The sequence below is a fragment of the Amphiprion ocellaris genome, chromosome 5 (assembly GCF_022539595.1).
Source record: "Amphiprion ocellaris isolate individual 3 ecotype Okinawa chromosome 5, ASM2253959v1, whole genome shotgun sequence".
NCBI lineage: Eukaryota > Metazoa > Chordata > Actinopteri > Pomacentridae > Amphiprion > Amphiprion ocellaris.
Window position 1 is genome coordinate 38,782,454 of NC_072770.1, and position 24,334 is coordinate 38,806,787.

At 38.7% G+C, this 24,334-nt stretch overlaps 1 long non-coding RNA gene across 1 annotated transcript in view; it reads left to right on the plus strand.

Moving 5' to 3' along the window:
• Window positions 1-544: 544 nt before the first annotated feature.
• Window positions 545-24,334, plus strand: part of LOC118469883 (uncharacterized) — a 30,888-nt gene continuing 7,098 nt past the window's right edge. Inside the window, exons 1-2 of the long non-coding RNA XR_004846860.2 lie at window positions 545-627; window positions 22,748-22,926. This is a non-coding gene — a long non-coding RNA (uncharacterized LOC118469883). The remainder of the gene's footprint in view (window positions 628-22,747; window positions 22,927-24,334) is intronic.

Genomic DNA, 24,334 nt, shown 5'->3' on the forward strand with positions numbered 1-24,334 from the left:
ATAATAAGTTGTCTTTGTATGACTTTAGCTTTATAGTTGGCTGTTTCTATGGCTTTAGCTGTGCAGTTAGCTGTCCTGCTATTACTTTAGCTGTGTAGTTAGCTTTTTTTCTGTGATTCTAGCTGTTTGGTTAGCTGTTGTATGACTTTAGCTGTGTAGTTAGCTGTTCTGCTATTACTTTAGCTGTGTTGTTGCTTTCTTTCTGTGACTTTAGCTGTTAGCTATTTAGTTAGCTGTTGTACAACTTTGGCTGTGTAGATATCTTTATTTCTATGACTTTAGCTGTGCAGTTAGCTTTCTTTCTACAACTTTATCTGTGCAGTTAGCTTTCTTTCTACAACTTTATCTGTGCAGTTAGCTTTAGTTCTCTGACTTTAACTTGTTGCTGTTTCTGTGATGTTTACTGTGATGCTAGCTGACTTTCTATGATTTTACTGTACAGTTAGCTGTTTTTTTTTTACTTGAGGGTTGCACTAAGCTTTCCTTCTGTGACAAACAAAATAAAAAAATGTAGAATCAAATGTTAATGTGTTTTACTTCTTTAGGGTGAAAACTAAATGAAAATTCTACAGTTTCTTGCCCCGCTGGACATCTTTTAAACTGTTTACTTCAGCAACTAACCAGCAGGTGAGTACGTTATCATTATTATGATTTTCAAAGGAGTGGAGTAGATTTAGTTCTGCTTTTAAGCGTCAGTTTGTCACATCTTGTTGGGTTTAAAGTCTCAAATTAATCCTCATTTCACTGGAAGAATTTGATTCGTGTCTAAAACTATTACATTTTCACATTAAAATCTGATATTAAGATAAAAACAACTGGCAAATATTCACTGAATCCATGTTTTATATCTCAACTGTCGCCACCTTTTTCCTAAATGTGACAAAACGTCCTTGATGCGCCTCAAATATAATGTTTTCGTCAGAACTTCCCAGAGATCCGAGCCCAGGTCGGACAAAAGCTGCTATTGAGTGGAACTTTTCCCACCAAGCAGAGCAGATCTGAGCTACTGCAGCCCTGGAACAAACTGAGGGAGGTATTGAGCCGAGTTCTCTTAAATGGACGTTGGGAAACGTCTATTCCCCACAGAGGCAGCGGCTGGCTTTAATTATCACACATTTCCACACATTAGCCCATCTGAGATACAGGCGCTGGATTCTACAAACAGCTGATTTGAATCTGCGTGTATGATTTATGGTGACTGATATTTCCTATGATTTATGATGGTGTAAAAGCACGTTGGCTCGACAGGAAATGAAACATAATTGGGAAATTGACTTCGCGGTATGCTTTCTTGTATGTGTTTTCTCCTCCCGTGATGGATCGGGATTGTTTAAGAGGAAACACAATGGCTTCAAAGCTGAACTGTTTGTTAGCTTTCTAATATTCCTGTCTGTAGTTTTACATTAAACGCTGTTCTCACTCCACATTTACATTCTTGGTTTGGTCAACATCGTACGCCTGCAGAAAATGCTTTAAAAGACAGTTTCTGTTGGCTAAATTTCTTCAAACAACAACATCTGAGGAACTACCAAAGATAAAAACCTGAAATCTGCCCACAAAAGTCATGAAATGATCAAATATTCAGACATTCAAAACAACAAAAAATACACAAAATTATAAAAAATAAACACAAAATGAACATAAAGACACAAAATATGACCAAAAAAGACAAAGCAGAATTGTGTTTAGGTCTTCATGGTAAAAACTAGAGACATGTTTATTTTCCAGTTAATACTCTGATGGAGGTTTAGAGGTAATACATGATGCAGTACTTGTTAAAGCAGACGTTAGCAGTATAAATACAGATATTTGTATCGTCCCACCTGTGGCCCCCCGTCCCTCCACAGAGCCCGTAATCACATTAGGTCCAAGAAATGTGTAGTAAAGCAGAAACACGGACTGTTTACAGGTGTCAGGTTTCCTCGGCGCTGTTTGTGGCTGGGAGTTGTGGCAAAGCGTCGGGCCGAATCGCAGCGAACGGGATCAAGAGCTGGGCTGAAGAGGACTATTGTGTTTGTGAGGCAGCGCTGATCAGGACCAGATGCCGTCCGTCCGTCCTCACCGCCGAGTGGGGAGCCTCGTTTAACGGGCCTGAGCTTCATTGAACACAACTTTAATGCTCGGCCCCATTTCCACGCTGAACAATGATGTTCTGGAAGGCTGGTGGACGTCAGACAAGACCGCTGACACCCAGAGGCATTTACATGCAGACCTGAACACCTAAACAACCAGCTGCACTGGTCCACAGCTCCTCCACTGGTCCTCCACTGGTCCTCCACTGGTCCATAGTTCCTCCACTGGTCCTCCACTGGTCCTCCACTGGTCCACAGTTCCTCCACTGGTCCTCCACTGGTCCTCCACAGCTCCTCCACTGGTCCACAGCTCCTCTACTGGTCCTCCACTGGTCCACAGCTCCCCCACTGGTCCTCCACTGGTCCACAGTTCCTCCACTGGTCCTCCACTGGTCCACAGCTCCTCTACTGGTCCTCCACTGGTCCACAGCTCCTCCACTGGTCCTCCACTGGTCCACAGCTCCTTCACTGGTCCTCCACTGGTCGTCCACTGGTCCACAGTTCCTCCACTGGTCCTCCACTGGTCCTCCACAGCTCCTCCACTGGTCCACAGCTCCTCTACTGGTCCTCCACTGGTCCACAGCTCCTCCACTGGTCCTCCACTGGTCCACAGCTCCTCCACTGGTCCTCCACTGGTCGTCCAATGGTCCACAGCTCCTCCACTGGTCCACAGTTCCTCTACTGGTCCTCCACTGGTCCTCCACTGGTCCTCCACTGGTCCACAGCTCCTCCACTGGTCCTCCACTGGTCCGCAGCTCCTCCACTGGTCCTCCACCGGTCCTCCACTGGTCCTCCACTGGTCCACAACTGGTCCACAGCTCCTCCACCGGTTCTCCACTGGTCCTCCACTGGTCCACAGCTCCTCCACTGGTCCACAGCTCCTCTACTGGTCCTCCACTGGTCCACAGCTCCTCCATTGGTCCTCCACTGGTCCACAGCTCCTCCACTGGTCCTCCACTGGTCCTCCACTGGTCCACAGCTCCTCCACTGGTCCACAGCTCCTCCACTGGTCCTCCACTGGTCCACAGCTCCTCCACTGGTCCTCCACTGGTCCACAACTCCTCCACTGGTCCTCCACCGGTCATCCACTGGTCCACAGCTCCTCCACTGGTCCTCCACTGGTCCACAGCTCCTCCACAGGTCCTCCACTGGTCCTCCACTGGTCCACAGCTCCTCCACTGGTCCTCCACTGGTCCACAGCTCCTCCACTGGTCCTCCACTGGTCCTCCACTGGTCCACAGCTCCTCCACTGGTCCTCCACTTTTCCACAGCTCCTCCATAGCTCCTCCACTGGTCCTCCACTGGACCTCCACTGGTCCACAGCTCCTCCACTGGTCCACAGCTCCTCCACTGGTCCTCCACTGGTCCACAGCTCCTCCACTGGTCCTCCACTTTTCCACAGCTCCTCCATAGCTCCTCCACTGGTCCTCCACTGGTCCTCCACTGGTCCACAGCTCCTCCACTGGTCCACAGCTCCTCCACTGGTCCTCCACTGGTCCTCAGCTCCTCCACTGGTCCTCCACAGCTCCTCCACTGGTCCTCCACTGGTCCTCCACTGGTCCTCCACTGGTCCTCCACTGGTCCTCCACTGGTCCACAGCTCCTCCACTGGAAGTCCTGCGAGCCACAATTTATTCCATTTCACCTGTAATCTGATGGAGACACAAAATGACCATATAGAGACACAAAATGACCACAAAGAGACACAAAATTAGCACAGAGTCACAAATTACCACAAAGAGAGACAAAATGACCACATATCGACACAAAACAACCACAAAGAGACACAAAATGACCGCAAAGAGACACAAAACAACCACAAAAAGACACAAAACAACTACAAAGAGGCACTAAATGACCACAAAGAGACACAAAACAACCACAAAAAGACACAAAATTACCACACAGAGACACAAAACAACCACAAAAAGACATAAAATTACCACAAAGAGACACAAAATTACCACAGAAATACAAAATGACCACAAATGGACATAAAAAGATGAAACGTCAGGTGCACCTTTTTGTGAAGCTGCATTAGAAGGCACAATGTCTGTTTTGTTACTGTTGTTACATACATCACAGATGAAGTTTAGGTTTGGAAATAACTGAAAAAATATTATGGTCAAAGGAAATGTACATGAAATGACCAAAAAGAGAAACAAAATGGGCAAAAAGAGAAATTAAATAACCAAAAGGTGATGCAAAATCACCAAAAACTCACATAAAATTGCCTAAAAGTCACATAAATTTACAATAAAGTTACATAAAATTACAAAAAAGACACATGACATCACCAAAGGGACACAAAATGACCAAAAAAGAGATATGGAATACCCAAAAAGTGATGCAAAATGACCTAAAAGTCATGAGTCATGAGATGACCAAAAAGACATCAAATTATGAAAAAGGGACATGAAATGACCAAAATGATCAAAAATTGACAAAAAATGACCAAAAAAGAGACATGAAATACCCAGAAAGTGATGCAAAATTACCTAAAAGTCACATAAACTTACCAGAACGTCACATAAAATTAACAAAAAAATCACATGAAATGACTATAAAGGCACATAAAATGATCAAAAATAGACAAAATGACCAGACAGAACAAAAAGAGACACAAAAAATCTAAAACTTACACAAAATTACCAAAAATGGACACACAATGATGACAAAAAGAGACATGAAATGATCAAAAAGAGACAGAAAATGATCAAAAAGTGATGCAGAAGGACCAGATAGACCACAGTTAGACACAAAATTATCTAAAATGGACACAAAATGACCAAAAAGAGTAAAAATCTGACTAAAAAGAGACACAAAATTAATTTAAAATGACACTAAATGACCATAAAGAGGCAAAATAATCAGAATAACACCGATCCAGAACACATTAATGAATTAAATGGCTGAAATAAACTATTTATCCTTCAATCCAAATACAGAATTAAATAGATTTAATTTGCAAAAAAAAAAAAAAAGCTTAACTGAATTTTAAATGCAGTTGGTCTAAAAAGCCCATTTTTACTATAATTCTGTTTTATTTCTCAGTTTTCTCTTTATTTATAGTAGCAGATGATCAGATAATAATAATAATAATAATAATAATAATAATAATAATAATAATAATAATAATAATAATAACAATAATAATAATAATAATAATAATAATAATAATAATTATTATTATTATCCAGTCAGCTTTTATTTCTTTATCAGATCTGGATGCTGCTGGAGTTTCTTTTCTCTGACAGATGTTGTGGAGGAATTTAATCAAGAGTTTAATCTTGAGAACATGGACAATACCATCTGGAGGCTTCACTTCTGGAAGGTCTGGATTTTTAATCTTTTTCTATTTCTTTTGGACATCTTGTGTCTCGTTTTAGTCATTTTGAGTGTTTTTTCTGTCATTTTGTACCCGGTTTTAGTCATTTCTCATCTGGTTTTGGTCATTTTTCATCTGTTTTGTTCATTTTTTATCTTGTTTTGTTCATTTTTTATCTTGTTTTGGTCATTTTTCATCTTGTTTTGGTCATTTTTCATCTTGTTTTGGATATTTTGTGTTTTTTTCTGTGGACATCTTGTGTCTCATTTTAGTAATTTGGAGTATATTTTTAAACATTTTGTATCCAATTTTAGTCATTTTGAATATATTTTTGGACATTTTGATCCAATTTTAGTCATTTTGAGTATATTTTTGGACATTTTGATCCAATTTTAGTCATTTTGAGTATATTTTTGGGTATTTTGTGTCTCATTTTAGTAATTTTGAGTATATTGTTGGAAAATTTGCATCTCATTTTAGCAATTTTGAGTACATTTTCTGGCATTTTGTATCCCATTTTAGTCATTTTGAATATATTTTTGGACATTCTGCATCACATTTTAGTCATTTTGACTATATTGTTGGACATTTTGCATCTCATTTTAGTCATTTTCAGTATATTGTTGGACATTTTGTGCCTCATTTTAGTCATTTTGAGTGTGTTTGTGGTCATTATGAATCTCTTTCTGGACTTTCTCATTGCATAAAACTGCATCTGTGTGTGGGATTTGTTTGTGTAAAGCATATGTGGGGATTTTAAGCCCTCAGGCCGGGTTACAGTAAGAATGTCTAGCACAGGAGGGGGTATTTTTCTACAGAGCTCTGGCAGAAGAGCAGCTGAGTACATTCTGGGTCCAGTTTGAACCTCCAGCTTCTAATCATGAGTTAGTGCTGCTGCTGCTGCTGCTGCCGCCGCCGCCGCCGCCGCCGCCGCCGCCGCCGCTGCTGCTTTGGCCTCCTCCTCCTCCAGGAATTGCAGAAAAAAGCTGCACTTTCTGTTCTGCTGTGAAAACATAGCCGTCATTTGAGTGGAACCCCCGGCCTGCACAGCGTTTGATTGAGGCGTACATGTTTCGTGTTAAGATACAGAAGGTCTATTCATTTCTGCTCGCTGTGCCGGAGCAGAGTGTTGTAGAGGAAGAGTCGTGTTTCCATGGCAGCTGCATCCAGAGCTTTGATTGGACATTTTCAGTCTTATTTTGGTCATTTTCACTGAACTAAGGTTGACGTTAATGTTATTTACTGCCTCTCTGGGGTAGTTTTGTGTCTTGTTTTGGACATTTTTAGTGTCTTCGTAGTTATTTTGGATCTTTTTTTTGGACATTTTAGTAATTTTCATCTCTGTGTGGTTCTCTTGAACGCTACTTTGTTCTTTATTTTGGACATTGAGTGTTATCTTTGTTATTTTGCATTCCTTTTTGGACATTTTGAGTGTTTTTACTGTCATTTTTGCACCTGGTTTTGGTTGTATTGCATTTCTTTTTGGACATTTTGCATCTTGTTTTGGAGCTGAGTGCCTTTTTACTAATTTTGTATCTCATTTTGGTCATTGTGCATTTCTTTTTGGACATTTTGCTTTTTTTTTTGGACATTTTGCCTTTTTTGAACATTTTGTGTCTAACTTAGACATTTTGAATGTATCTTTGGTCATTTTTACGTCTTTATTTTGAAATGTGGACATTGCTTTGAACATATGTGTCCTGATTTGGACATTTTTAGGATATCTTTGGTCATTTTGCATCTTATTTTGGAGATCTTGTATGTATTTTTGGTCATTTTGCATTATTTTTCCATATTGTTTTGATTATTTTGCATGCCTGTCTGGTTATTTTGCATTTACTTTCGAATATTTTGAATGTATTTTTACTAATTTTTGCGTCTTGTTTTAGAAATGTGGTCATTGTTTTCAATATGTCTGTCTTGCTCTGGATGTTTTTAGGGTATCTTTCTATCTTTCGTCATTTTGCGTCTTGTTTTGGAGAGCTTGAATGTCTTTTTGGTCATTTTTCTGTTTTTTCTCAACATTTTACATCTCATTGACAGTATTTTCAAAATGCCTAAAATAAGATGACAAAATGGCCAAAAACACACCTAAGATGATGAAAATGATCCCAACAACAAATATAAAGTAATGAAAATCACCAAAAAGACACTTAAAATGACCAAAACAAAATGCAAAATGATTAAAAGGACTCCAAAAATAATTTTAAAAATGATGACAAAACAAACATAAAGCAATGAAATTGACAAAAATAAGACACAAATTGACCAAAAAGACACTCAAAATGTTCTAAACAAGATGCAAAATTACCAAAAAGACACTCAAAATATCCAAAATGATATCAAAGACAAGGTGATGAAAATCATCAAATAAGACATAAAATGACTAAACATGTTCAAAATGTCCAAAACCAGACACGAAATGACCAAAAAGACACTCAAAATGTCCAAAAGAAGATGTGAAATGACCAAGAAGGCACTCAAAATGTCCAAGACATGATGCAAATTGACCAAAAAGACACTCAAAATGACAAAATGATAAGACAAAAAAAAAAAGCCAAGGTGATGAAAATCATCAAAATAAGACATAAAATGACTAAACAGATGCTCAAAATGTCCAAAACATGATGTGAATTGACCAATAAGACACTCAAAATGTCTAAAAAAAGACACAAAAGCACCAAAAAGATGGTTAAAAGGACCAAAACAAGGTGAAAAAGTACCAAAAAGCTGCTCTAAATGATAAACGGATATCAAAAACAAACACAACGTGACAAAAATGACCGAAATAACAGACAAAATGACCAAAAAGAGCCTTCCTTCACTTCATTCCTTTCCTTGTTCTGTCTGGATGAGATAGAATCAGCAGCCTTTCACTGCCTAAACTCTCCTCTTTATTTATATACTTGTACTTTTTATACTTTAATAAGAATTTGGATCAGAATCATCTGTCAAATGGACCGTATTTTATCTGTGGTGAGTGATGGATGTGGTCCTGCTTGGAGAAACTGTTTCTGGAGTTTTGTGAGCAGCAACAAACTGAGATAATTCCTGAATAATCTTCTTCCCTCTACGGTTCGTGGCCACATGCCGAGCTGGACTTTAACAGTCAGACACACCCACACATCGTCCACTCTGCAAACCATTATCATTGCCAGGTGCTGAAAAGAACAGATATCAGCGCTCGCCATTCATCAATCAGCACTCCTCCCCTCACACACCTCCGGCTGCCAGAGACGCTTTTTTCTCAACATGTAAAACATTTCGACCACCTGTGTGCTTTGGATCTGTGCGGCTCGACATAATTTCTCACTTTAAGGAAAAAAAAGATGGATTTGAGGACGTTAGGTTTTTGCCAGAGCAGAAAGTTCTATGAAGAAAACCTGCTTTTTTACTGCCTGTGTTTCAGATCAAAGGTTATAAAGTCTTAAACATTCCACATTATGCATGAAAGGTAAGAAAAAGCTGCAAGGAATAAGATAGTGTTTTCACACTCAAAACAAGACACAAAATGACTTAAAGGACATTTAAAAGTACTGAAATGAGACACAAACTAACCAAAACATCACTCAAAATCACATAAACAGCACACAAGTCTACCAAAACATGATACAAAATTACCAAAAGGACATTCAAAACCATCAAAACAAGACTTAAAGCGACCAAAAGAAGACACAAAATCACTAAAAAAGACACAAAATGAATTAAAGTACATTTAAAAATACCGAAATAAGATACAAACTAAAAAAAAATCACTCAAAACCACCAAACCAACACACAAAATGACCAAAACAAGAGAGAAAACTACGAAAACATGACACAAAATGACAATAAGGACATTAAAAGCTGCGAAAACAAGACATACAATGACCAAAACAAAACCTAAAATGACCAAAGCAAGACACAAAACCACCAAAACGAGACCCAACATGACCAAAACAAGACACAAAATCACCAAAACATGGCACAAAATGATCAAAACAACGCTTAAGGCCACTAAAATGAGACACAAACATGCCAACAGGACACTAAAAACCTCTGAAACAAGACCCAGAACCACCAAAACAAGACACAAAACTATCAAAGCAAGACACAAAATCATCAGTACAAGACACAAAATTACCAAAACAAGACACACAATGACAATAAGGACATTTAGAACCACTGAAATGACACAAAAGGAAGCAAAAACATGAAAGCGAGACACAAATCTATCAAAACAAAACACGGAATGACCAAAACAAGACACAAAATCACCAAAACGACATCTAACACCAATGACTCTGATACAAAATAAACCCAAACCATGAAAATGAGACACTAAACAACCAGAGCAAACATCTAAACCTTGATTTTCTGAGCCTCTGCTCTATAATTTGCTCCAGTTTAATGTAAACGTGCTGCTGGAAGCCTCCAGAACAAAGTTTATGTTCGTAGCGGCAGTAAAAACTCCCTCTTCCTCCCCGGTGACACGTTTAGCGCTGCTTCTTCCTCTGTGGTGTTTCTGCCACTTCTAGAACTCGACTTGTGAATCAGTCAGTGGGACGTAAATCAGCTTTGATTCGGAAGCACCGTAAAGAAAAAAAGGACATTTATTTATTTGTAGGAGGACGTCACGGCTGATGAACTGTTAACTGACCGCTGTGTTTAGAAGCAGGAGGAACTCTGCTATATTCGTTGTTTTATTCAGGTTCTCCTCCATACCAGAGGAAACATGGAGCTGTTTCTGTTGTCCACATGATGTCTGGTTCCTCCCATTTACTGAAACTTTACAGTGTGTGTCAAATAAAAACAAATACAAATATGAACAAAAATAAAGAATTTCCAGCATGACCGGTGTATCAGCTGCATGAAATTTCATTAATTCGTTTACATGTAAATAAAATAATTTTAAAAATACATAAAAGTACTATTTTTTCCCACAGTGAAAGGCTGTATATACTACAGGTAATAATATTAATAATAAATAATAATAATAATATAAAAACACATAAAATATTTTTTCCACAGTGAAGGGCTGCATATGCTATTAGTAATTTTTATTTATTATTTTATTATTTTATATTAATAATAAATAAAAATACAAGTTTTTCCTGGTGTAAATGCTGTAGTAGCTAAATGTAATTTTTATTTATTTAAAATAAAAATAATTTTACAGCATAAAGAAGGAAGTTTATCTCAGGAATTTTTGTTTTCAAAATAAATAAATTATATTTAAAATCTTTTTTTTTTTTTTTGCCCCAGGGTAAGGGCAGTATATGCTATAGATAATTTTTGCTTATTTATATTATTAAAAAATAACACTAAAAATTATTTAAAAATATATAAAAGCAAATGTATACTGGTGTAAGAGCTGTAACAGCAGATACTAGTTTTTAAAATATATTGTATATATATTATAAAGGGAATGTTTTCTCAGTGCCAGAGCTGCATAGGCTAAAGGTAATTTTTTACTTAATTCTTATTTAAATTAAAAAAAAGAAAAAGAAAAATATGAACAAAAAGTACAGATTTTCCAGCATGGCCGGTGTGTAGGCTGCAGGGAAACTTCATTAATTCATTTTTAATAAAACAAAATTATTTTTAAATGCATAAAAATACTATTTTTCCCATGTTGAAGGGCTGTATGTGCTATAGGTCATTTCCATTTAATCATATTAGTAATAATAAATAATAATTATAAAATACATTAAATAATTTTTTTCCCCAGTGAAGGGCTGCATATGCTATTAGTAATTTTTATTTATTATTTTATTATTATATATTAATAATAAATAAAAATACAAGTTTTTTCCCTAGTGTAAATGCTGTAGTGGCCAAACGTAATTTTTATTAACTTAAAATAAAAATAATTTTAAAGCACAAAGAAGGAAGTTTATCTCAGGATTTTTTTTTTGTTTTTAAAATAATTAAATGAAAATATATTTAAAACATGTGACTTTTTTCCCCCAGAGTATGTGAAATGCACCGTGTTGCATGCTGGTTGCGTTGCAAGCGCATCACTCTAGAGTTACCTGCAGCTCATTTGCATAAAGTAGTTTGATTTCTACTTTATGCAAATGAGGCACGGGAAGCGGAGGTCTGACGCCTCGCAAAACTTTTGCTAAGCATCTAAACCAGCCATGGTTGAACTAAAACCAGGACAGCTTCAGCTGCTTGTTTCTCACTTCAAATGCTTTCAGAAATACTTTTCGATGAACTGTTGTCGTAACAAACGATAAATTTTGCGACCGAGCAGCCATCTTGGTCCTGTCATGTGACCTCCTAGTGGCCCAAGTCGGCACCGAGGTCCAGAACTTCAGAACGTTCTTCAAGGGGGAGATGTTCTTGAATGAGAAGAGGCGGTTTTATGGCCCAGTGAGCAGAAGAACTGCTGGAGTTCCTGGGGTTTGGATGAACGACCTGAGGGCCTTCAAGAACGGCTTCTCGGGAAACGTTCTGGGGGAAGGATTTGTCCTTGGTGGGGTCTTCGTCATCAGACAAGAAGAGCAGGGAAAACTTCTGGAGCACAGAGAGATGGAGTTCGCAGATAAAGTCAACACTTATTACTAAGTGGGCGATGTTTAGATGCGACGCGTCTCCATGAGAGAAAAACTGTGGACACAAACCATCAGAGTCTTGGTTTTGTCTCAGGATATATCGAGTCTTTTTCAGGACTGGTCTCTATTTGGCGGTCTTGATTAAATCAGTGCTGTTTTGCATCTAAATCTGTCCAGATAAGTTTTGGTTTTTGTACAGTTTGATGCATTTATTAAGTTTTTGTGCATGCTGTGATATGCTTCTGTGCTCTTATTTATACGTGTGTGTGTGTGTGTGTGTGTGTGTGTGTGTGTGTGTCGTCTGGCTCTTGTAAGTGTGTCCATGTGTGTGGGAGAAAAGGCCTATTTAAGCAGCATTACTGCGATCATGAGCTGCCAAGTACCTGTCGCCTCGACTTCTCTTCCCCTCTTTGTCTTCTCTTTCTCAATATGGCCAACACCTGCAGAAACACTGCACACACACGCACGCACGCACGCACGCACGCACACACACACACACACACACACACACACACACACACACCTACTACTAAAGATGTGCAGGGAAACACACACTCTTGTCTGGTCTACACCGGACGCGATGTGCCCACATTTTGAAGCAGCACAGACTTTTTATTTTACCCAAGACGTCGTCTTTTTTTGCTTCACCTCCTTTGTTCTGGCTTTTTATTCACTTATTACAGACGCAGCTTTGAATATGTTTCGAAATATATCAACAGAGCAACGCGGGAAAAGCCCACATTGGTGGATTTTATTGTGCACGTTGTTATTATTTGGGAAGTTTTTCTTCCTATATGTCTTAACAAAATGGTTTTGGATGGGACCACGATAAAGTTTCACTATCTGGGTACAAACAAGAACAATTTGCAAACAAGACTGAATGTAAGCCATTTAACGGGTGATATAACCACATATCACCAGCAGGGTGCGCTGAAGAACTAATGCACCACAATTCAATATCGTTAAAGGAATAACAATTAGTAGCAAACAGTTTTGTAAAAAAACTAATATTCTTCAGCTTTTGTCCCAGAAAAAACGACTGAGAGCATCTGACATGTAAAAGGGATCATTGTCAGCGTACAGTGATAACCACTCAGTTTATTTTCATCTACGGCTGCTTATATCTGCATAAAACTGATATAATGTGCAAATACACACAACCTTTTGTCTGTTTGTGTTGATAGAGAAAGTTTGTCTTTGTGAAACTTTCTTGTAACCTGAAAAATTTAATCTAAAATTTTTTTTCTAACTATAGACAACACTGTAGTGTATTCTGCTCCTGATATTTATGTTTTGTTTTTTTTTTGTCTAATATGCTTGTTTAAGTCACCTGTTTTTGGAAACTAGACTGTAGCTAATGTGGTTTACAGATGGTTTTTTTATATAAAAAATATCGTTAGAAACAAAAATTATAATTAGCTACGTAAAGATTAACTGGAGACAGTCGTAAGGTACTATGGTTGCATTCCTTTTCTGCAACAGTTTTCTGATTTAAAACGGTACTTCCCACTCTGGTATCCAACCAGAGGTGGTGAACTTAACATCTGCACTGACATTTGTCCAGAAATTTGGATAAATGTGGCAAAAAATAGAGCATCATTTCTGCAGGAACATTCATGAGTTGGTGGTAGTAGGTGCTAAGACTGAGACAGCTAAGCTAACGTTGTCTACTGGGACTTCACTCCTGCTAACATCACTGTTGTGGAAGTTGTGTTTGCTTTGTGTTCTGCTGCTGTTGTTTGACTTCGGTCTCAACAACCATTCTGAAACTGTTATCTTCTAGTAAAATGAATCATACATTCATGAAAGTCGTTGGTATTTATGACTTTTCCAAAGAACTGATTGATATTGTGATGCACGGAATGGCTTTGTTTACATTTTCACTGGATTTCTGACTTACAGCGATCCATAGGAACGGAATGCCGACATAAGTCAAGGACTCCCTGTATACCGTTTTATGGTACTTTTACTACATTTCAGGAGAGAGTATTATACTTTCTACTTTGCCACATTCATCTGACAGCTTTATGGTTAGAGGTTAAATCAGTGGTTTCCAACCTTCTGTTTTCTTCTAAACTGCAGGCAGTCGGCTCACATTTCAGATGTTACCAGTTCCAACTAATCGCACTAATTTCAGTTAGAGCTCAGATACGCCAATGTGTCACCAATAATCAAAGCTTAGAGAAAAACTACAGATTGTGCATCAGAAGTCTCTTTCTCTGAGTCATGGAATGTCAGATTTCTGTTTCTGAATATACAACTGGATATAAAATAGTTGAAACATGCAGCAGCTCCAACAGTAAGCTGCTGACACGCTGATGATTTACTGTTAATAATCTAATAATACTTCAGACACACGGACCACATAAGGACTTTCACATCAATACTATGACTACATTTAGCTGCTAATGCTGACGTAGGATTTTTCATGCATCACATGAGTACTTCTATTTTGATGCATTGGTATTTTAATGAAAGATCTGAGTGCTACTTCCACCACTGCATAGATCTTCATGACACAGAAACATCTGCAAAACTGGACGACTCCAACTGCAACCAAAGTCAAACCACCTCAAAGTCCAGAAAAGTGAGTTTTATTTTTCATTGCATCTGGCAGATTTTCACTCCAGGAATTTGAGGCAGGCGCAAATATTTACCACAACGAGACCATAATTGACTTTCTGTTTCCATTGTGGTGCAAGATCTGACAGCTTTGCCCTCTGAATGCACCAAAACAACAGCTAATAGTAGCAGGACACAACTGCAGTTAAAAGAGCACGAAGGAAAACTGAACGGTGAAGGTTTAGGTTAGCCGATGTGATGAATTTTATGTTGGAAAGAAGAAAACTAAAACTGCATGAGGACATCCAGAGGTCAGAAAGACTGGAGTTTGTTGCCCTCAAAGTATAAATTAATCAGCATTTGTCACTGAGTTTAACCAATCAGTCAGCAGTTTTTCAGAAGTATCTACCCAGGAGTAGAAGTACTTTTTCCACTCTTAAAACAGCCCTGAAAAGCTTCTACAGGAGGGATTTCTGATGCTCAAAGATTAAAGCAAACGAAAGAAATGTACACTCTTTACACACTAGTACAATAAAGCAGCTGTGATATATATGTGATATTTATGGTCCTTGTGTCCCACCCCCCCACCTCTCTATCTCTATCCCTCTATCTGTATCCCTCTATCTCTACCTCTACCCCTCTATCTCTACCTCTCTACCTCTTCTGTCCCTCTCAACCCGCCCGGCCAGCAGGCAGATGGGTCCCCCCACATTAGAGCCGGGTTCTGCTCGAGGTTTTTTTCCCTGTTAAAAGGGTGTTTTCCTTGCCACTGTCGCCTTTTGGCTTGCTCTGGGGGTCAGGCATATGGGTTCTGTAAAGCGTCTCGAGACAATTTGACTGTAATTGGCGCTATATAAATAAAATTGAATTGAATTGAATTGATATAGTGATACGCTTTAAGTTTAGAAACAGGCGGTAGGAGGTTTTATGGCAGCCAGCCTTAAGGAAAACACTCCGCACTTCCACACATCTTCAGTTTATTTACATGCAGGCTGTTAAAAATCGCTTCAGTTGGTCTGTTTCTGTCCGACATCCCATGAATGCAGGGCTGTACGGCGTCCAACTTGGACACCTTGGACGTCGGACCGCCTTGCCAACACAATTACATACACAAACCGTGCACGCCCACACAGAGTCGGCTTTGGACCGGCCAGACGCCTCTCTCCCACTCTTACCCTCTTCATAAACACCGCTACTCCGACGTAAAACCGCCTGCAGCTGGTATGCTCCGATAAACGCCATTAAACCACATAAATAAAATGGCTAAATAAATATCTCCATGGGGTGGCCTGCAAATATTATGATCCACTGGTTTTCTCTGACAACAGGAGGAGAGGGAAGGTGTGTCTGTCTTTAAGGGTGTGTGTCCACAACTCTCTTTGTGTATATGATTATTTATAAGTGAAAAATTGGTGGCGCTGTAGGAAATAGTCTGAGTTCTGAAATCCACGACCAGTGATGCCAAATATAAACAATCAAAACGGCTAACCTCAAGAAATTCCTTGGGCAAAGCGTTTTCAACGTCAGCAGAGCTAAATTAGACACAGCAAAGAAACAGAGGCTGTTTACATCAAATTAGTCTTACCACAATATCTGAACACGTAGCTTGAATGCAACATGTTTCTGTTAGCCAACTGTAATATCAGAGCCAGTCAGTGCTACAACTTCAACACCAGTCCATCAGTTCAAGCCAAAACAACATAAAGTTAGCCACTATGTTAGCCTTAAAAAGATAAAGCCAACTGATATGCTTGCCCAAAAGAGATCAATTTAGCTGCTGTTTTAGCCTACAAGGGCTAAAGTTAGCGGCTGTGTTAGCCTAAAAGGGCTAAAGTTAGCTGCTGTGTTAGCCTAAACAAAATCAAGTCAGCAGCTACATTAGCCTTAAACAAAATAGCATCAGCTGCTGTGTTCACCACAAGATAGAGCTAGACATCACATTAGCCTAAAAAAATGTTAAAAAAAATAATGATAAAATCTGCTGTGTTATAACAAGAGCAGGTCAGCTGCTACATTAGCCTAAACAAGATAAATTTAGCTGCTATGTAAATCTAAAAGGGCTAAAGTTAGCTGTTGTGTTAGCCTAAACAAGATAAATGTAGCTGCTATGTAAATCTAAAAGGGCTGAAGTTAACTGTTGTGTTAGCCTAAACAAGGTAAATGTAGCTGCTATATAAATCTAAAAGGGCTAAAGTTAGCTGTTGTGTTAGCCTAAACAAGAGCAATTTAGCTGCTATGTTAGCCTAAAGGGGATACAGTTAGCTGCTGTGCTAGCCTTAACAAGATCAAGTCAGCTGTTGTGCAGTCGCATTAAGATCAGATTTGTTGCTATGTTAGCATTAGCAAGAGTTTATAAAAATACATTTAGAGCTGTGCTGACCTTAACAAGATAAATTTATCTGCTCTGTTAACCTAAAGGGCTAAATTTAGCTGCTGAATTAGCCTAAACAAGGTCAAATTTGCCACTATGGTAGTACAAGCAGGATCTTAAAATGATACATTCAGATCTGTGCTAGCTTAAACAAGATAATATCAGCTACGTCAACCTTAACAAGACACAGTTACCTACTAGTTTAGCCTAAACAATGTAAAATGACCCTCTGTGTTATCGCAGTTAAGATTTAATTTGCTGCTATGATAGCATAAAGAATATTTTAAAAAGATACGGTTAATATCTGTTAGCCTAAAGTAGACATTGTCAGCTGCTCTGTTAACCTCAACATAATAAATTTAGCCACTATGTTAGCCTAAAAAAGTACTTAGCTGCTACATTAGTATGCTGTCCTCATTAAAAGTTGCTGCAGACAACACATCCTTATAGCTATACAGCTAGCTAAACATTATATTCTCCAGTTTGTTGTGTTTGAAAGGATTTAATCAAGAAACTATTATCTTTATAAAACTGTGAACAAGTACAAAATACAAACAAGTAAGTACCTTTAGGAGTACAACGTAATATCTGTAGTAGTAGAGAAACATTACAGACATAAACTCGTGAACAGTTGCTTAAAGCTACGTCAAGGAACATAGAATATGGAAATACATCAGTAAACACCATCTATCTATACACCTGTGCCTTAACCACCAAATACTAATCCACCCATCCATTTTATGAACAAACCATCATCAAAAATACTGAACTCAAGCCAAGAAGTAGTAACAGAAACATCTTAATATAGCTGTACATACCTGATGACTTACAGATGAAGTCGGTTTGTGGACTTTAAGACTCAGGATTAAAAAGACTGACGCTCTGGGATTCTTACTCTGATCATACTACATGGAAAAGAACTTCCTGAACTGTACTTCCTGTTCCTGTTATCTCACTTCCTCTTTAGTGCTGCTAAAGTGCTGCTACTAGCAGGTGGTACTGAAAAACATACAAAGGAAAACAATAAACTGATTCCAGTACAGTTAGTCTAAATAATACAGTTTGTCTACACAAGGTAAAATTAGCCACTACTTTAGTAAAACAAGTTTTAAATAAGACAAAATTGCTGCATTAGATTAAACAAGATAAAGTAAGCCGTGTTCACCAAAAAAAAAGATTGAGTTACTAAATATAACATAAATCACCACTAAGTTAGCCTAAAAAATATGACCTAGCTAAGATAATGCTGGACATGAAGTTAAACTCAAAAAAACACGTAACCTAAATATGATAATGTTAAAAAAGGAGCCTGAACACAAAAATGTTAGCCTCTAGATTAGCCTATAAAAGACAAATGGCCTAAACATGATAACATTAGCTGCTATGTTGCCTAATGTAGGTAAACATAGCCCATATAATATGCTAAACAAGACGAACAGAACCAATATATTAGCCTGAACAAGACAAAGATAGCTGATAATTTAGCCAGAACAGGATTAAGATAGCCGACATGATTCATCTTAGTGCTGCTTACATCATTTTGAGCTATTTCCTTAGTTAAATGTTCTGTTTCACAGTTTAAAATCTGACTTTTGGTCATCTATAACTCGCCCCGATCATTGAGTCCAACACTAAATACCTCCTTACATAATTCTTTCTGTTTCTTGTTGCCACAGCCACCCTTTATTGATATCTCCAGAACCTGCAGCATCTATGTAACGTCTTCAGGATGTTCCAGACTTTATGCTAAGCTAAGCTAAGTGTCTGCTGACTGTAGCCTCGTATTGAAAGTACAGACATGAGAGTGGCATCAGTCAAAGTAAATAAATCCAGAATGTGAAACTGTCCTTAAAACAGACAGAAAAAGTAACTCTCAGCTCTGACGTCTACGACATGCACCATAACCGGCTGAATCACCGGGACCCTCCTCATCAGCGTCATATTTAACGGAGGCCGCTCACACCTATAATTTTCACTTCTATATTCAGTTCTGTCTGCAGCGTCACAGTCCTGCTGCTGCCCACAGTTTATTCCACCCTGACTCTTTGTTTGAGCAGAGCGCTGAGCTGTGCAGACGGATCAAAAGGCCGTGACCAGAGGTTTCTACAGCAAACACAGCTCAGGATCAGCCTGCTGGACTAAATACTACATATTAAACACACAAACTGCTCAACTTTATCAACTTAATCTTAACTTTCACTCCACCAAACTCCTTAAACTACAAAAAACTCGTCATAAGTTGCTTGTTTTAAGCGCCACCTGATCATGTGGAGATGCACTTTCCCTTAATTGTCAACAGTAGTTTGTTTTATTGCAAAAAATCTACCAGAAATGAGAATTTCACAACACTGAGCTTTAAAATCTTGTGTCAGACTGCAGTAGATGAAAACAAAGCAAGCATAGCAGTGTCTGTACTCGGATTAGGAGAAGTTTAGCACTTTAGATACACTAAAAATGCTAAAACAAAGCTGTTTTTGATGGAAAACCATCACACAGAGGAGAAATTAAAGAGTTTGAGGCTACTTATCAACACCTACTGAGCTGTAGAAGTTCCCAAGTCTGTTGTTAAAATCATAAAATTTGCCTTTAAAAACATACATATTTAATTATCATAACTGAAATGTACTCTTGTACAGTTGTATTTTTTATCTGTTTGCCAAGTTGAGAGATTTTCATGATTTTGAGACTAAACATGATGCTCAGATTGTCCCGATTGCTTGTTCTGAAGAGGTGGATCCAGTTACCTTTGGTTGTGAGCTGAAACACTGACAGATCTACCCGTGTGTAGCTTGAATTTCTGTACTGGTCTTTGGTTTTTGTGGACTTTAGTTTTCAATAGGACACCTGAATTGTTTTTGTAACAAATAAATCCTCAAGAAAGCAACGAGAGGTGCTCTGGTAGCTCAGTAGGTTGATCAGGTGACCCATGAACAGGAGCTATAGTCCCTGATGTGGCAGTCATGAGTTCAAATCCAGCTCATTTGCTGCAGGTCCGTCCTCTATTCTTCTCCCCACTTTCCTGTCTCCCTCCCAATGCTGTCCCATCAATAAAGCCAAAAAATATCAAATACCAAACATGAATGAATTTAATTTTTATTTATTTAATAACATAAACTAAGTGCTGTGGCCACTATTTACAGCGGTGTCTATGTGTGCTATCCGCTAATGCTAGCTTACTAACCTGGGACCTTTGTCCTTCCATGCTTCGTCCTTTTTTGTCTGGTTGTGGTCTGAGCTGGAGGACACGTCTAAAAGGCTTCTGCTGCCACATCTCTACTAGGCTGTCTTCTCTGTTTAAATCCCACATACTAGTTTTGAAGCGTTTTGTCTCCGTAAATCCTCTATCTGGGTTTATTGATCAGTATGTCATTTCATCCTGCATTTCTATTGGTTAGTTAGTTGTCGTAGGTCCAGCAGCATCACACTGTGAGATGATCACCCAGAATTTCTGACAGAATTTGATCGCAGCTTGTCTTTGGTCGCCATGACAACGGCCGTCCTTGAACCCGTCTCACAGTGCGATGTAGGACCACCGATTTAGAGCCAAGACCAAAGATATTACCAACATTCTCTCACCGTTGGTATCTTTCATCAGGGACGGCCGAAAATCGCACAGTCTGTAGCGGCCTTTAGGCTTGGGAGTCATAATGAAGGGCAAGAAGTTAGTGAATGTAACACAATCCAAGGTGGAGTACAACCGGAGAATGGAAACAAAGCCGTCTGATAGCGCCGTGTGATGACGTATTCATCCGCTCTGATCGCAATTAGTTCCACGTGACCAGTTCTGATGAAAGGCTAGGAATTATTGGAATTTTCTTCCTTAAGGTTTTGCAAATTTTTAGAAATTTGGGGGATTTTTTTTGCTGAATTTTTGGATTTTTTTCAGACAGGTAAACAATATTTTTTGGTGCCTGTAAAGACAACAGGAGGGTTAAGTGTTGTGGAACCAATGAGAAACAGCTTTAAATGAACAGCCCTAAGTTTGGTTGATAAAGTTGTTTGAGTTAAACTGAATAAGTTGGTCATGGATGTAGCTTTTTTCTGTTTTCATGCGTTTAAGCATGTTTCTATTTGATAAAAGTTGCAGCATAGAGAGAAAATGAAGAAATGCAGCTTTGAGTTAGTTTGTAGTTCAGGTTGTTTCCCAAACAAATGGAAAATATTTGAGGAATTTCAGGCTTTTTACTAGTAGAGTTTGTAGATCTTTGGGTTTGAGACAGTCGGTTGGCTTGTAGTAAACAATAATGAACACTGACCAAAGAATTAGCTCAGAATCAGAAGAAGCTGTTTTAAATCATGGTATTTACCAGTTAGAGCGGCTCTGTTGTGGTTCTTGCCTGCAGAGTTTTGATTTAAAGAGCATGTTGATGCCACTTCTTCCTCCCAGACTGTCCTCGCTGTGAAACTGAACACTGAACAGAACAGAAAGCGGTTCTGGTTCTGATTCTAGCCACATGGACTCTGAGCTAGCCGACCTTTAGCCTCATTACAGGACTCCGTGTCTGGTTTGTGTAACCCAACCGCAGATCTTTTGTGTCTCTCAGCTGAAATGAAACCATTTCCTGATAATATAATTCCATAATAATGTTTCCCAGCTTTCTGTTGGAGGAATCTTTCTTTTTTTTCAGATTTTTGAACCCTTAAGCTCCTTTAAACCGCCAGACAGAAAGTTGTACAACATCAAAAGGCGTTTGAGACGATAGCGAAGCTTCGATCGCTCCGTGAAGAAGTGGTTTCCCTGGATGTGTGGAAGAGCAGCAGCTTCAGCGACTGGACCGAATTAAAGCCGATAAAACTGGGAAAGAACATCGAGTCACAGCAACAGATAAAGAAAGACAGAAGCTGCAGAAGGTTTCGGTTTTAAGGATTGTCAGGAAACAACTAACCAGTGATTGAAGCTAAAATAGGAGTAATGTGGGGTTTTTTTCACCGCCTGCTAGTTTAAAATCCAGATGATTCTAGATTAACTGTCTCGGATTTCTCAGGAAAGTAACGATTTAATATTAGAAATCAGTCAAAAGTTGGAAAAAACTGTCCTGAACATTTTTGTCATTTTGTCTCATGTTTTTGTCGTTTTGTGTCTCATTTTTGTCTTATTTTTGTCATTTTTTGCTCATTTTTGTGTCTCGTTTTTGTCATTATTGTCTCATTTTTGTCATTTTGTGTCTCATTTCTGTCGTTTTTTCTCATTTTTGGTCGTTTTGTCTCATTTTTGTCATTTTGTCTAATTTTTGTCTCGTTTTTGTCATTTTTTTGTCTAACTTTTGTCATTTTGTGTCTCATTTTTGTCATTTTGTCTCATATTTTTGTCATTTTGTGTCTTGTTTTTGTCATTTTGTGTTTCATTTTCGCTGTTTTGTTTCTCATTTTTGTTGTTTTTTATCTCATTTTTGTTGTTTTGTGTCTTGTTTTTGTTGTTTTGTGTGTCATTTTTGTGTCTCATTTTTGTCGTTTCGTGTCTCATTGTGGTTTTTGTCTCATTTTGGCTCTCGTTTTTGTGGTTTTATGTCTCATTTTTGTCATTTTGCCTCTTGTTTTTGGATTTTTGTGTCTCATTTTTGTAATAATTTATCTTGTTTTTGTTGTCTTTTATTTTTTGTCTTATTTTTGTCATTTTGTGTCTCGTTTTAGTCGTTTTGTCTCATTTTAATTGTTTTGTGTCTCATTTTTGTCATTTTATGTCTTGTTTTTGGCATTTTGTGTCTCATTGTTGTATTATTTTGTCTTGTTTTTGCAGTTTTTTTTGGCTTCTCTCCATGATATATTTGGGTTTTCTGTCTGGATTAGTTTTAGAATGAGAGATTGGCAGCAGATATATCGCTCACATCACTTTAACGGCGCTAAATTCTCTTTTTGCCTCTCTAATGTGTCATCAGGGATCGGTGTTAGTGCCAGCGAGGGGACGGGTGTTAAACCCGAGACTGCCGTGGCACCAACACCATAACTTCCCGCGACAAAACCGAAACAGAACCACTTCCTCGGGGAGCGTTTGCAGGCGTATCGGCTGTCCAATGAACCCCGGTGCTGCTCGTATTGGGACCCGGACAGAATACAGGTATGTTCTGTTAGATTTTATAGCTTGTGGCCCCGGCGTGAAACCCGAGCCCGCTGGGTAAACATCCAGTTGTGCCATTTTCAACAAAGCCCACAGTCCATGTACACAGTTATGTCACATCCTGCGTAAAACGTGGCCGCCTGCCCTCCAGCCACAGCTCAGCTCCACCAACCAAATATCGATCAACGTCCTCCGAAAAAAAGAAAAAAACCTGAGAGTCAGGAAGGAGCTAAAGGGTGAAAAGTTCAGGCTGCAGAGAGCAAGTGAAGGTCTGCAGAGGCAAACATCTGTAACTCTATTAGAGCTGCATGTAGAAGCAAACAATGAGTCCAACCGAATGAACTCTGGTTTAAGGAAAAAAGATGGAGGAAAAACAAAACAACTTTTCCTTATAGTTGTGAATGATTCAGTGTGAGTTTAAAGTCAAGACTGGACTCCAGTAAAGTGGCACAAATACAGTGAGATTTTATGATTTATGGCCTCGAAAACAGAGAAAGGAAGCAGCAGGAATTACTGCAGTAAACACATGAATCTGCAGGTAAAATGAGGAACTAAAACACCAACAACCTAATGAGGCTGCATGTTCACCTTCTAGTCAGACAACATTCATCCTTTTAGAGATTTATTTGTTTTCAGCATTGAATCATGGTTAGTTATTTACTCAGTTATTTGATCTCCCACTTTAAAGTCCAAAACTGTCAAGTTCAGAAAGCTGACAGTCTTTAATCAACAAGGACCAGACTTCATTCAGAAATCTGCCAATTTAAGGCCAGATTTTATTCAGGTGAAATCATCATTTTTTTTTGGAAGACATGAATTCATGCCTCTAAACAAACACATACAGTATCAGACTTCCTTCAAAATTGAGCCAGTTTTAGCCTCGCTTTTACGTAGCTCTTGTTTGGCAGCTTTTGTTTGGTCCAAACCTTTTCTGTCATGAAAGTTTTGGAAAGTTTGTGTTCCTTGCACGTGAATCTAACATTTCTTTATCGAGAAATCACAAATCCAGGGGTAGGTATGGCCACAGTACCTAAAAAGTAGAAAAAACTCAGGCTTTTCACTTGCATCCCTATGCTAGCAACAAGGATCCCCAAGCTTTTCACTTGCATCCCTATGCTAGCAATGAGCATACCCAGGCTTTTCATTAGCCTCCTATGCTAGCAACAAACATACCCAAACTTTTCACTAGCATCCCTACGCTAGCAACGAGCATCCCAGGCTTTTTACTAGCATCCCTATGCTAGCAACAATGATCCCCAGGCTTTTCATTAGCATCCCTATGCTAGCAGCGAGCATACCCAGCCTCTTCACTAGCTAACTATGTTAGCAATGAGCATACCCAGGCTTTTCACTAGTCATGGGCATCCCAAGGCTAGCAACTAGCAGATCCAGGCTCGTCACTAGCATT